General features: G+C 38.4%; 1 protein-coding gene across 4 annotated transcripts in view; it reads right to left on the bottom strand.

The window, feature by feature from the left end:
• The window catches only part of LOC121830722 (disks large homolog 5-like), a 249,446-nt gene that overhangs the window by 71,658 nt on the left and 162,578 nt on the right, over positions 1–15,210 (bottom strand). For 2 of the 4 annotated variants that reach the window (XM_076554249.1, XM_076554251.1), the window contains one exon: positions 268–555. The exons of 1 other annotated variant lie outside the window; for it this stretch is intronic. The gene's annotated coding sequence lies outside the window, so the exon portion shown is untranslated. Of the gene's footprint in view, positions 1–267; positions 556–7,664; positions 7,863–15,210 lie in introns of those variants that run through there. One more of the 4 variants, XM_076554246.1, reaches the window with a different exon arrangement.

Below are 15,210 nucleotides of genomic sequence, written 5' to 3'. Positions count from 1 at the left end.
TAGTAGCACTATTACAATGGGGTGGGTCATGCTTGATCATGCTTCATTCTGTGCATGGAACTTCCATGCTTCTAGAGCAATGATGTTGTCCAAGATGTTACTAACAATGTGTAGATGTTTCAGGATCTTCCTTAGATGGATATCTACTATTCCCTCAGATACCATTTGACACCAAGCACATGCAAGTTTTCAGTTTCTCCTTCCTCTTCCTCTGCACCTTCAGATTATAGTAAATCACCATCATCAAGTAAGTCTAAAAACACTTACTGGCTATCCAGAACTTGGTGAAGACCAGGAAATTTTGGATTCCCAAGATACAGTGATGTGACTGGAAGACTCCCAGGGGGGCTTTCCTACTGCAACTGTTACCACAGGCCTCCAGGCTGAGACAGCAAAGAGGAATCCCTGCTGGGCAACTGTATAACTTCTCTTCTTCCAGATTTTGCTCAGACAGGAAAAGCATTTCAAGCTCTGTGATTATATAGCTGGTTTAATTGAGGCCATCTTCCCAAAATCCTGTTTGGCTTTGAGGGTAGCACAATGCTTACTCTTCATCTAGAAATAACAAGAAGAATTTCCCAACAGTTTTTCTTCTATAACTGAGATTTTATTGGTTGAGAACCAATAGAACATGTTAATTCAGATTTGCTTTCTTTCTTTTTGCATGCCAAAATTCTTTTTTTGATTGCTACTGATTTTAATGATTTTTTCATTATTCTTTATTAAGAAATTTTCTACTCACTCCACATATCACCCACTGTTCTCCCCTCTTCCTTCCTCCCACCACCAGCACTCTTTTCCAAGACACCCCACATCCGCACATCCCCCAAATCAAGGTCCCCATGGGGAGTCAGCAGAGGCTGGCAAACTGAGTCTAAGCAGGTCCAAGCCCCTTCCCACTGCACCAAGGCTGTACAAGGCATCACACCACAGGTACTAGCTTCCCAGAAGCCTCCCCATGCACCAGGGACAGATCTTGATCTCCCTCCTGGGTGCTCCCCAAACAGTTTGAGCCAAACGACCATCTTCTGTATCCAGAGGGCCTAGTCCAGGTCCATGGGGACTCCACAGCCACCAGTCCACAGTTCATGGGCTTCCACTAGTGTGGACGGTCATCTCTGCACATCCTCCCATCATGATCTTGACACCCTCACCTTCAGAATCCCTCCTCTCTCTCATCAATTGGATTCCCTGAGCTCAGCCTGGTACCTGGCCTTGGATTTCTGCATCTATCTCCATCAGTCACTGGACAAAGGCTCTATGATGGCAGCTAGGTTATTCGCTAGACGGGTCACCAGAGTAGACCAGTCCAGGCTATGTTCATATCAGCATTGTTTGTAATAGCCAAAACCTGGAAACAACCTAGATGCCCTTCAACTGAAGAATGGATAAATAAATTGTGGCACATATACACAATGGAATACTACTCAGCAGAGAAAAACAATGACATCATGAGGTTTGCAGGCAAATGGATGGATCTAGAAAAAATCATCCTGAGTAAGGTAACCCAGACTCAGAAAGATAAATATGGTATGTACTCACTCATAGGAGGATACTAGAGGTGGAACAAGGATGACTGCACTGCTACTCACATCACCAGGGAGGCTACCTGGAAAACAGGACCCCAAAAAAGACACGAGGATCGCCCAATGACAGAGAAATGGCTGAGATCTACATGAACAACTTGGGCATGAGTGGCAGTAATGAAGGGCGAGGGTCGAGGGAAAGAGAGCCTGTGGGAGTGGGAGATCCCAGCTGGATCAAAAACAGAGAGGGAGAACAAGGAATAGGAGACCATGATAAATGAAGACCACATGAGAAAAGGAAGAAACAAAGTGCTAGAGAGGCCCACAGAAATCCACAAAGATACCCCCACAATAGACTGCTAGCAATGGTCGAGAGGCAGCTAGAACTGACCTACTCTGGTGATGGGATGGCCAAACACCCTAATAGTCCTGCCAGAAACCCCATCCAAGGACTGAGGAATCTGGATGCAGACATCCACGGCTAGGCTACGAGTGGAGCTCTGGGAATCTAATTAAAGAGAAAGAGGAGGGTTATAGGAGTAAGAATTGTTGAAACCAAGGTTGGATAAAGCACAGGGACAAATAGCCAAACGAATGGAAACACATGAACTATGAACCAAAGGCTGAGGGGCCCCCAACTGGATCAGGCCCTCTGAATAGGTGAGACAGTTGATTGGCTTGATTTGTTTGGGAGGCATTTAGGCAGTGGGACCGGGTCTTGTGCTCATTGCATGAGTTGGCTGTTTGAAACCTGGGGCTTATGCAGGGACCCTTGGCTCAGTCTGTGAGAAGAGGACTGGACCTGCGTGGACTGAGTCTACCAGGTCGATCTCAGTCCTCAGTGGAGGCTTTGCCCTGGAAGAGAGGGGAGAACAAGGGAATCTGTGGCTGATATGTAGAACTGAATGGTATTGTAAAATAAAAGGAAAAAATGTAGAATATAGTGTTATGCTATGTAAGTAGTTATTATATAAAACTGTTAGGAAATGATAAAAACAAAAGACAATATATGCCCAGTTCCAATATTTTTTCTTAATATTTTTAGTTTGTGGAAGTTCAAACCTACAAAGCTACAAGACCAAACGTACAATGTCTTTTGCACTCTACAGAAGGCATGTATTGAAGATTCTTTAAATTTTCATTTTTTTGATATAATTACATTTGCTGGATAGTTTTATGTCAACCTGACATAAGCCAAAATCATCTGAGAGGTGGGAACCTCAATTAAGAAACTGCCTCCAGAAGATCAGGCTGCAGACAAACCTGTAGGGCATTCTCTTAGTGATTGATAGGAAAAGGCCCGAGGAATTGTGAGGACCCCTGGGCTGGTGGTCTTGGGTTCTAGAAGAAAGCTTGCTGAGCAAACCATGAGGAACAAGTCAGTAAACAGCACCTCTCCATGCCCTCTGCATTAGCTCCTACCTTCAGGTTCTGGCCCTGTTGGAGTTCCTGTACTGACTTCCTTCAATGGTCTACTATGATGTGGAAATGTAGGCCAAATAAATCCTTTCCTCCCACCCCCCCAGCAAAAAGAAAGAGGCCAGGGCAAAGCAGGAAATGGAGAACACAAGGACCTATCACTTACCCTGACAAGAGCCAGAGACAAAACAAGGAGAGAAGAAGACCTGGGACATTCTCATAAATGAAAGAGGCCAAAGACAAATCAAGAAAAAAATTGTCTGCTTAAAATCCTTACCCTGACGAAGTATGGACCTAAACAAGAAGATATTTGGGCCACATCATAACCTTAATGCTGACAAAGACTAGGCCAAAACCAAGCAAAGTAGTGGTCAGAGTCCCATTCTAGCTTTGAAATGCCTGGGTCCAAATCAAGAAGAGATATGGGGCTGAGCTACCCCTAAAATAAAGAACACCCAGAGAAAACCAAGAAAACAGCCATACCCAGCTCTAATCCTTATTCTGAAAACACCAAGGACCAAATGAAGAAGTAGGTTTGGGGGAAGTAATGACTGGGAAGAATTCAGAGCTCATACAAAGCTCATAGAACAAACCAGGCAAAATCAAAAGTGGAAATGTTACAGGCCAACCATTGACCTTGAAGAAGATTAAACACAAACCCAAAAATCAAGTTAGCTCGTGCCAACCCAATTAGAGATATGTGGTCAGACTTAATGTTGGCCCTAGGAAGTGCAGTTTGAAGAGACAATTTAAATGGAGCCTGCTCCAACCACAATGGAAAACTCTTCCTAGGCCAAACACTAATATCAAGTAGCCAGGGACCAATCTCTGTGTGAAATGAGTCCAGGCAATCCAAGAAGGGAAGCACGCCTGACCATAGACTGCCACCAATGGAGACCTGCAGCCTACTGAGGAAGAATTAAACTCAGAAGCCCTGAACTTGAAGGGTGTTTGGGCAGAATACTCTCTTCTTCATCCAACACTCTAACCAAAAGGGAGCCTGAAACACCATGTTCCAATGGAGCCAATGGCTCCCTTACAGATGAAAGCAAATGGACATCATTAACATATTTGGTAGTTAGAGGGAACCTTGAGGCACTCTGATCCCAGATCTTGATTTCACTTGATATTTTACAGTCAATGAAAGCCTCAAAAGAGACACACAGAAGAATGTTTGTTGAAAATCTAGACTCACAGACTTCATCTACAGATATAAGTTGACATCATCAGTACCAACTGTGAGGATCAGATACATTTCATTTATAACACATACCATTCTCAATACATGCAAGCCAGGATGTGCTACTCACCATATGATCCAAGCTCTCATTAGAATAACCAATGAATATGGACATAGCATAATACAAATGGTGTTATACTGCATGCTGTTGTGGCCTGATAAAACTTCAAATCTTGACTTCAGCTGATAATTTTAGGAATAAACAAGTCTCCAAAATAACATAGGAGTAACCCTTCCTCCCATGAAGCTTGGACTAACCCAAAATCTGCTTCAATAATTCTTTTTGACTTCTTTAACAGAAGAAGATATTTAAAAGAAACATGTTTCATAGTTTCTTTTTTCTTACAAGATTTCAGACAGTTGAACTTAATATAAAATATTATATCAAGGGTGGAAATGATTTCTCAAAGAATGTTCCCATTGTATTATTTTTTTTACAGTCCCAGGATGATGTGTAATACCAATCACCAAAGCATTATCAATTAAAGACTTTTCTCACACATTGTCAGACTTCCTCCTATATTTAATTTTCTTTATTCTGATTTTTCTTGATTAACATTCTGGAGTGAAACATCTCATCCTGACCTTTCAACTGCAGGCACTTCTACATTTCATTCCATCAGCTTGCTGCATCTCCACTTTACTTAAAGGATTCCAGACTAGTTATTTAATGGGGTGCCCTTGTCCTGCTGAGCCCAATGCTAGGGAACCACCTACTAAGTTTGCTGTCTTGATAAAAATAACATCCCCAGAGGCAAACTCAATCAGTCAATCACATTCTAGAAAAGCCTATGACATGGCATCATACATTGGTAGTTTTAAATCCTCCCTTTCCTTCTGACTTTTCTCTAAAATATGTCCTTAAAAATTTGGCAATGGGGATTTAGCTCAGTGGTAGAGTACTTGCCTAGCAAGCAAAAGGCCTTGGGCTTGGTCCTCAGCTCTGAGAAAAAAGTGGTCTAAATGTAATCTTCAGAGTATCTAGCCTGTTAATATTTCTGGACCAGAAACTCTTGCCTGTCCATTATAATAATCCATATCACCATGCTAGAACTCAATCTGTTTTGTCACAACCTTTCTGTATCACCTGCTGTATTCAGGTTTCCTTGTTCCTCTTCTAGAGTTCTATACAAAACCTGGAACATTTATTTAGAAAGGTTCTTGTGAGACTAGAATGCCAGGGCTCCCTGGATGACCAGTATTTGTCCCACCTCACCTCACATATCAGCATAAAAAAAGTGGGACCCCTGAGAGACAATTCGAATGGAAATAAATTTGAGAGCTATTTCTGGGAATCAGAAATCATAGCATTGTCCAGATTCAAAGGGCTATAGATGCTAAAAGAAAAAATTCTGAGTTTTCACCCATATCTAGATCTCTGACCAATGTTAAAAAAAAGGACAAACGTTTTGAGTCCATTCTCGCTTTGGAGGACTCAATAACCACTGCAGTGTGTAGACAAAAAAAATGTATGTATTCTGTCTGTCTGTTTATCTATCTATCTATCTATCTATCTATCTATCTATCTATCTATCTATCTATCATCTATCTATCTATCTATCTATCTATCTATCTATCTATCTATCTATCTATCTATCTAACTTTCCATCACCTATCTCTATCAATCCATCCATCTATTTACCCCTATCCATCCATCTTCTCCTACTATTAATCTTCCTCTTCTATTTCTCCTTCTTCTTGATCTTCCCTTTTCATCCAGGATATTATAACCACTTTTGCCTCCCTGAGTTTTTACAGGGCCTTAGAAAATATTAATTACATCATAACAAAAAAACTTTTCTCTGTGGGTTTCATTCTCCATATTTCCCCACCCCAAGTCTTTGTAATCCCTGTCTTCCCCAGAACTTGCTAAAATGTAACATTCCTTAGATCTCTGACACTGTGAAACTAAAAATCTTGTGTAAAAGCGCATTTGTTAAAAAATGTGAGTAGTGCTTAAAACCAGCCCCAAACCAACATCTAACAACTTTATACTTTAGGAACTTGCAAACACACCATCTTAATTTGTTTCTTTATATGCCAAATGCAATTCACATATAATGAATTCAATGAGTTGATATATTCAATGTATATTAGTTCTCTGCCATAAAGTTCACAAATATGTTTTCTGACTAAATAAATTTTTTTAAGAGGTAAAATAAGTAGAGTTTTCTAAATGGAAATGGAAAGATGTACACAAAGCCAAAAAATAGAGTTAATCATAAGTTAGAAGTTTTATGGAAGATAAAAAAATCAAGATCAGATATGAAACTGCTGTATTCATTAAAATTCCTTAGGCCAAAATTCAGTACACTTGTATACAATTAGAATGTAATTCTCTGTTTGGAATAACGGTGACAGAAGAGGCCACTAAGGTTCAACCCTTTATACAAAGAAAAGGAAAACCCATGCTAGAACATTCATTTGATAGCCTTAAAATAGACTGCAAAAAGAGCTTGTCTTAGTCAGGGAGTAAGTATTCTTTCTCAAACGTCCTGTCAAAGCTTGGCTCATGGGATTGTAGGCTATGAGAACAGATGAGATCAATCTGAGTGCAATAGAAGTGGGAAAGTAGGTCATGCACTTACTTAAACCTCCTTGAAATACAGGCTATGTAATCTACTGATATCTGAAAGAAATTATTTCCTGATGGACTGGCTCACAGGAAGCATTGGTGACGCTTGGTTATCACAAGCAGAGGTATCACACTCACTGGAAGATGATGAAGGAAGGATGGTGTTTTTCTGATAAAATATGAGAGAAGCAGTGCTTTACAGCCCATTCACTGGGCATGATAGAGCACTGGGCTGTGCTTACAGAAGAGGTCCAACATAAAATGGTTGATTCACCAGGGACTTCAGGACTGGTGTTTGCCTTCAGTGCCTTTGCAGAGCTCCATGGGAGAATGTGAACTTGTAGAAACAACTAACATTTTTAAGGAATGGGTGAAGTGTTGTGTAACAATTTTCCTTTTTATGACATGAAATACTTTTCCATTATTTTTGAGATTATAATTACATTATTTTCTCTTCTTTTTCATTCTTCCAAATCCTCACTATACTCCTCTTTGCTCTGTTTCTAATTTATGACCTCTATTTTCATTAACTGTTGCAACGACTGTGTCTAATTCACCTTCTATCCTAATTTGCATTACCAACCGAAAAATAGCTTTTGATGTCCTTCAAACTTATATACTTTACACCTCTTTAGTGAGTTTATTTTCTGAATTTCTTAACAAGGAAAACTATAACTATCTAATATTCAACTCCTTCAGAGACCTGAGAAGGAAATAATATTGAGTATATAGGAAATATAACTAAGCAACTTCCAAAATATGTGAGAAATGACACAAACATTTTGTTGCCTAGACTGTCACTCAAGATTTCTCTGCAACATTGGGACATCCATCTTTGGCCTACAGGCCTAACATATTTTACAGACTCATCTGTGAAGCAAGATTTTCTGAAGGGCATTCCTACCTTGTCTTTGCAAGGTGCAACAGTCTTTTTTTGTGTGTGTCCCGCTTGTCCATTTTGGAAAGCATACTGTCAACAGTTGATGTAAGGTCACTTTCTTACCCAGTGGCTAACATTTGCTACAAATAAAGTAAACACTATATAGAGTTTCTTCACTTCCCATCATCTTCTTTGAAGTAGATTGATGCTCCCAGGAACAGACATGTCTCATAGTCATAAAAAAAGGAAAAAATTATATGTTATCATTTTAAATGCCATATTCTGCAGATCTCTGAAGTGCTTTAAGATGACCTGTCTATCTAAAATATATTTCTGCTTGATCTTGAGGACAGAGCTAATATGACTACAGGTTTCATTGTAATGACAAAATACTAACCTGCATTTCTTTATTATCCTAAATAGTTGGCAATAACTTTCAAGGACTGAAAATTGCATTGCATTGTAGATGTAACCAACCGTCTTATTAAATAAGAAACACAGAAACAATGTAAAAGAGAAAGCCGAGAAGTCAGAGCTCAGAGCTAAAATCTCACCCTTCCTCCTGCTGTCCCAGCTTCGCAAAAAGAGACCTACTTCCTGTCGGTTCGTTTTTTTAAAGTATGTTGTTCTGCCTTCTCATTGGTTGTAAACCCAAACACATGACTGCCTCGTCACTGTCTGAATGTACAGCCCCCTAGGTCTTAAAGGCATATGTCTCCAATGCTGACTGTATCCCTGAACACACAGAGATCTTATGGGATTAAAGGCGTGTGCCACCACCGCCACACTCTTGCTATGGCTCTAATAGCTCTGACTCCCAGACAACTTTATTTATTAACATACAATCAAAATAATAATTCAGTACAATTAGATTATCACCACATTTCCCCTTTTCTATTTTAATAAAAAGAAAAAGAAAGCAAAAGGTTATAACTAACAAAAGAAAAACTATATACAAAAGTACAATAACTATATACAATATATACAAGTAATAAATACCTAAACAGGTATTTGACAAATCAGAGAAAATAATTCCATTATCTATCCTATTTTGGTAATTCCAAGATGTATCTAATGTACTTTCTATCCTAATTAATTTTCAACTATAACTAACTAATCTTCAACCATAACTAACTAATCTTCAACTCCCTCAGAGACCCAAGAAGGGAATAATATTAGCTAACAAAAATAAAAACAGGAAGTGCATGCAAGCAACTTCCAAAAAATTTTGTGAGTTGACAGAAACAGCCAGCTGCCTGGGCAGTCACCTGAGGTTTCTCCGCAGTGTTGGGGCATCATCTTCAGCCTATAGGCTTAGTGTATCTGACAGACTCATTTGTGAAGTAGGATGTACACAAGGTCAACAGTTCAACCTCACATTGGGTGAGAGCAGTCCACGTACCAGAAACACCTGAATTCCACTAGTGTCCTGTCATGATTCAGGATTTTAAATTCTGGAAATTGTTGACAGTTTTTTAATTCAGCTGTCCATTCTTCTTGGCTGTGTATATATGGCTTCATCTCAGCATCCCCTTCTTCTCCACATCCCTCTATTAAATGCCAGCCTACTTTTGAGAGGCATGAGCTTTCAGCTGCTGTACCATTGTACAACAGAATCCATCGGCCCTCTGCCTGTTAAGCTGCCTTCGAAGAAAAGGGCACCGTACCTTTTCCGGATGCGAAGGCCACTTCAGGGATGGGGCCATATTGTCCTGGCCTCAGAAGATGCCTTTTGATAAAGCCATAACCACACTTGTTTTGGCAAGAATCAGTAGTCCCTTGTTTCGTGATCTGTCTGTCCATTTTGTCCTGTTGATTCGAGGATACTTTGTTGTCCAGTGGCTAACTTTTGCCAGAATGAAAGTTGACTCCATATGCAGTTTCTTCAATGCCCATATTTTCTCTAAAGTAGATTGGTACTGCCAGGAGCCGACATGTCTCAAAAAAGAAAAATTTTCTAAGTTATTAAAACATTTTAAATGCCATATTCTGTAGATCTCTGAAGGGTTTGAAGATGACCTGTCTAAAACATCTCTGCTCAATTTTTAAAACATATCTAATATGACTACAAGTTCTATGATAATGTCTAACTACTAGCTTTCATTTCTTTATATCCTAATAGTTGATAATAATAACATTCAAGGATCAGAAATTTGCATTACATTGTTAAATGGATGGAATAAATACAATTAGAAATATACATATAGCATTTTCTAACAATATCAGTTTCAAATTTGTGTACAATATAAAACAATTCAATCCAATGTAAAGTATTTAAAACTAGTAATTGTCTTTTTCTTTTCTTTCTTTCTCTTTTTTTTAAAACAAGAACCTTAAATCTAATCTCCTTTGCTTAGCCATTTTCCTAACCCTTGACAATAACTTGTAACCAACCCCCCTAAATACTGAAAATTATCCCAGACCCAAAACCCATTAAAAAGACCAAAAAACCACCCGCCCCACACCACCTCTTTGGGAATGTGGGCGTTGTATTCTTAAAATTGCTTCCTGCTGGGTATGGGCGAAGTTTTCTTTATCCTGAAAGAAAAATTTTAGGTTAATTGTCAAATTCTAGGAGAGGTAACTATATCCTTCATTATCCAGTCTGTGTATAATGCCAAAGTTTAGGGTTTATCTCAAGTCCTTATTCAAGTAGTCTTTGAGACTGGATCATCTCAGCTAGTCATCTCAAATTTGCTCTGAGCATCTTATAGTTCAAAGCTAATCTATGGATGATGTTTGTCAGCTTAATGATATTATTATTGTCCACGTGGAATTGTTGTTGTTGTGGGGCCCCATCTTCTTTCTGGAGACTTCAGTTGATGTTAGGCCTGGCCGTGATTTCCTGCAGAAAACTGATAAGAGACTCGAACACAAAAACATATATATGCAGCTAGCCTTTTTTCTAGAATTAGTTAGTACTCTATTTGACCATTCATATCTTAACAAAGTTTAAAATGTATATATATATATTAATCTTGTAAATTTTGATATAAAATTTATACTTTGAGAAAAGTTTAAAGAATCAGAATAGAATCAAAGAGTTGAGATTAGTAATAGAATAGTCCCTTAATTAATTTTGCTTTTGTCCTGTACCATAGCAGAAGATGGCTCTTATTCTGGCATGATACAGGGAGTTTGCATTTTCCTTTTAACAACATGCTTGATTTTAAAGAAGGAGAGAGCCATTCTCCAACTCCAAAGTCAGCTTTAAATTTTAATTGAACTGGGACTATTAGAAAACCAAGAGTGTTAAATCTTTAGAGAAAAGCAGAAACAAACATTTAGGAAGACATAAAATTTTTTTAGATAATATATACCCATACACCGTTTCACTCTGTTTCTTGGGATAGATGATTTGTCCCTTTTCTTCAGTTGTCTCATTTGTCCAGTGTTCTTCAGATTCCTTAACCTTCATTCTCCTAAAAGACAAAAACAAAAACCTTTCCCCAAGACTAATTTTGGGGATGTTCCTTTTTGGCAAGTTATTATCTGATGAAATGAAAAGGCATGTTTTATTGATACAAGTTAGTTTAAATTGGATGTTCATGCTGGTTGATGAACTATCACCTCCTCTAATTAAGAGGTCTCTCTTGTTCAAATCGAACCTTTATCAATTTTGATGGTACCCACAGCTTATCTTCTCCTGTAGAAACAAAAGCAAAACCACGTCCCCAATGTAATACATACCCTGGTTTCCATTCTGAGGTCAGCACATCCTTAAAGTATATAGGCTGATTTAATTCTGTAGTTTTTTCTATTATCCAATGTCTCTCTGCAGCTGTTGTTCCTTTCTCATTGGCATTCAGAAAATTCAAAGTTAGAAGAGCATTATGCAGTCTATTTCTGGGGGTTTTTGTTACCCATTTCTGTTTATTTAGCATATCCTTTAGAGTTCTGTTTGATCTTTCTATAACTGCTTGACCTGTAGGATTATGTGGTATGCCTGTAATATGCTTTATATTGTAATAAGCAAAAAACTGTTTCATTTTAACAGAGACATATGATGGAGCATTGTCAGTTTTGATTTGTGCAGGTATACCCATGATGGCCATAACTTCTAGCAAATGAGTGATTACAGAATCAGCTTTTTCAGAACTCAAAGCAGTTGCCCATTGAAATCCTGAATAAGTATCGATAGTGTGGTGTACATATTTCAATTTTCCAAATTCTGCAAAGTGAAACACGTCCATCTGCCACATTTCATTTCTCTGAGTACCCTTTGGGTTACATCCTGCTGGTAATGGCGTCTGATTGTAGAAGGAACAAGTAGGACATTTCTTTACTATTTCTTTGGCTTGTTGCCAGGTTATGGAAAAATCCTTTTTTAAACCTTTACTATTGACGTGATGTTTTTTATGAAATTCTGAGGCCTCCAGCACATTTCCTATCAATAATTTATCAATCTCATCATTGCCTTATGCTAGAGGGCCTGGCAGACCAGTATGGGATCGAATGTGAGTTATATATAAAGGATGATTCCTTTTCCTGATTGTATCTTGTAATTGAATAAATAGTGAAGTTAATTCTGAAGCATCAGGGATAAATTCTGCAGTCTCAATATGTAACACCACTCTTTCAGCATACTGAGAGTCAGTTACTATGTTGAGAGGTTCTGAAAAATCCATTAATACCAACAGAATAGCATACAATTCTGATTTTTGAACTGAATTATACGGACTTTGAACCACTTTACTTAAATTTTCTGATTTGTAACCTGCCTTTCCTTCTTTGTTGGCATCTGTATAAAATGTACGAACTCCAGATATGGGTTTTTGCCGTACAATTCGAGGCAAGATCCATTCAGCTCTCTTTATAAGATCAATTCTATTGCTTTTGGGATATTTGCTGTTAATTTCTCCCAAAAAATTACTGCAAGCTCTTTGCCAAGGTTCACTTTCTGCCCATAATTTTTCAATGTCCTCCTTAGTTAATGGTATGACAATTTCTGCTGGGTCTATGCCTGCTAATTGACGAAGTCTCATTTTTCCTTTGTAAATCAAGTCAGAGATTTTTTCCACATAAGTTTTTAATTTTTTATTTGGTTTATTTGGTAAAAATATCCATTCCAATATAATATCTTCCCTCTGCATTAATATTCCAGTAGGAGAACGCCTAGAAGGTAAGATAACCAAAATGCAATCCAGCTTTGGATCAATACGATTCACGTGTCCTTCATGCACTTTCTTTTCTACCAAGGCTAATTCTTTCTCAGCTTCAGGTGATAATTCTCTTGGACTATTTAAGTTCTTGTCACCTTCTAAGGTTTTGAACAAATTAGTCAGTTCATCATTTTTTACCCCAACAATAGTTCGTAGATGAGAAATATCTCCAAATAATCTTTGAAAGTCATTAAGAGTCTGTAGTCTATCTCTCCGAATTTGCACCTTTTGGGGTCTAATTTTTTGTAGCTCTATTTTATATCCTAAATAATTAATAGAATCTCCTCTTTGTATCTTTTCAGGAGCAATTTGTAATCCCCAGCGAGGCAAAATTTTCTTTACTTCTTTAAACATTATTTCTAAAGTATCTGCATTTGAGTCAGCTAGTAAAATATCGTCCATATAATGATAAATTATAGATTTAGGAAATTTTTTACGTATCACTTCCAATGGCTGTTGTACAAAATATTGGCACAGAGTTGGGCTATTCAACATTCCCTGTGGGAGGACCCTCCATTGAAATCTTTTAACCGGTTGAGAATTATTATAAGTAGGCACTGTAAAAGCAAATCTTTCTCTGTCTTTTTCTTGTAAGGGTATTGAAAAGAAACAGTCTTTTAAATCAATAACTATGAGAGGCCATCCTTTTGGTAACAGAGTAGGCAAAGGCATCCCAGATTGTAGAGAACCCATTGGCTGAATTACTTTGTTAATTGCCCTAAGGTCTGTTACCATTCTCCATTTACCAGATTTCTTTTTAATAACAAATACAGGAGAATTCCAAGGGCTGGTTGATTCTTCAATATGCTGAGCATTTAACTGTTCTTCTACCAGCTCTTCTAAAGCCTGGAGTTTCTCTGTTGTTAAAGGCCATTGCTGGACCCATACAGGCTTGTCTGTTAACCATTTTAAAGGTAGAGCTGTTGGTGTCTTTGGAAGATCATCAGTTATTGTGCCCTGTTCTTGTATAATATGGATGGCTGGTGACCACTCATTAGAACAATATCTTCTAATATTTCTCTCAGTAACATGTGCTAGTTTATGATTTGTTTCTGAGATTGGAGGGATGTTAATCTGAGTATTCCATTGTTGCAACAAGTCTCGACCCCACAGGTTCATAGTTATGTTAACCACATATGGTTTTAATTTTCCTCTCTGTCCTTCTGGACCTATACATTCGAGCCATCTTGCACTCTGTTTCACCTGAGATAATGTCCCAATTCCTAACAGTTGAACGTTTACCTCCTGAAGAGGCCAAGTTGGATGCCAAAATTCTGGTGCAATTATGGTAACGTCCGCACCTGTGTCTACCAGACCAGACAACAAAACACCATTTATTTTTATTGTTAATTTTGGTCTTTGTTCATTAATAGAAGTTTGCCAAAAAATTTTCTTTATGTTTTCTCCTGAATTTTCTATTCTCTCTGTTTCATCATCCTGACCAGCATGATTTATTCCAATAGGCATTTGGTTATTTAATCGCTCTCCAGAGCAGGCATTTCCTCTATGGCTGCCGGAAAGGTTTGAACTGGATTTGCACTGGGGGCCTGCCTGAGGCCCCTCTGGGAGTTTCCCGAAGACTGAGGCAAAGGATTACCCTGTCTGTCCTTTGTTGATCTACATTCGTTGGTCCAGTGTTTTCCCTTACCACACCTTCTGCATACTCCAGAAGGAAGGGGCATTCTGTTGCCATTGTTCCTTGAAGAAACATTGTTTCTGGAAATGACCTGTCTACAGTCCCTTTTCAAATGTCCTTGCTTTCCACATCCAAAACATCTAACACTCCTCAAACCTTTTGAAATTACTTCTCCTACCCATGTATCATCATGCTCATCAGCTTCAACATTAATTGTTTCTCTAATCCAATCTTCCATAGGTGCAGATTTTGCCCTTAATGGCCTGATTATTCTTTTGCATGCTGCATTCGCATTCTCAAAGGCCAAAGATTCAATTATTTCCTTACCAGCTTCTGAATCCGAGACTGTTCTCTTTACTGCTGAAGCCAGTCTTTGTAAAAAATCTGTAAAAGACTCTTTTGGGCCTTGCTTCACCTTTGTAAATGACTCAGATTTTTTTCCTGGTTCCTCAACTTTGTCCCATGCATTCAAGGCTGCCGTTCGACATAAAATTAGGGTTTGGACATCATATAAACATTGTGCTTGTGCTGAAGCATATTGGCCTTCGCCCATAAGCTGATCCTGGCAAACTTGTACTCCTTTATCCCTCCATTGTTTTTCTATGTTTTTAGCCTCCTCCTTAAACCAAGTCAGAAATTGAAGTCTCTGGCTGGGTTCCAGAACACCTTGTACGAGGTCCCGCCAGTCCTGTGGTACTATCCTATTATATGTTGACCAAGTGTTTAACATTTGCTTTACATATGGGGAATGCATGCCATAAGATACTATTGC

This window comes from Peromyscus maniculatus, chromosome 18, assembly GCF_049852395.1.
Source record: "Peromyscus maniculatus bairdii isolate BWxNUB_F1_BW_parent chromosome 18, HU_Pman_BW_mat_3.1, whole genome shotgun sequence".
In the NCBI taxonomy this organism is placed as follows: Eukaryota; Metazoa; Chordata; class Mammalia; order Rodentia; family Cricetidae; genus Peromyscus; species Peromyscus maniculatus.
The sequence above is the reverse complement of the archived record's forward strand: the minus strand, read 5'-3'. Positions and strand labels throughout refer to the sequence as shown.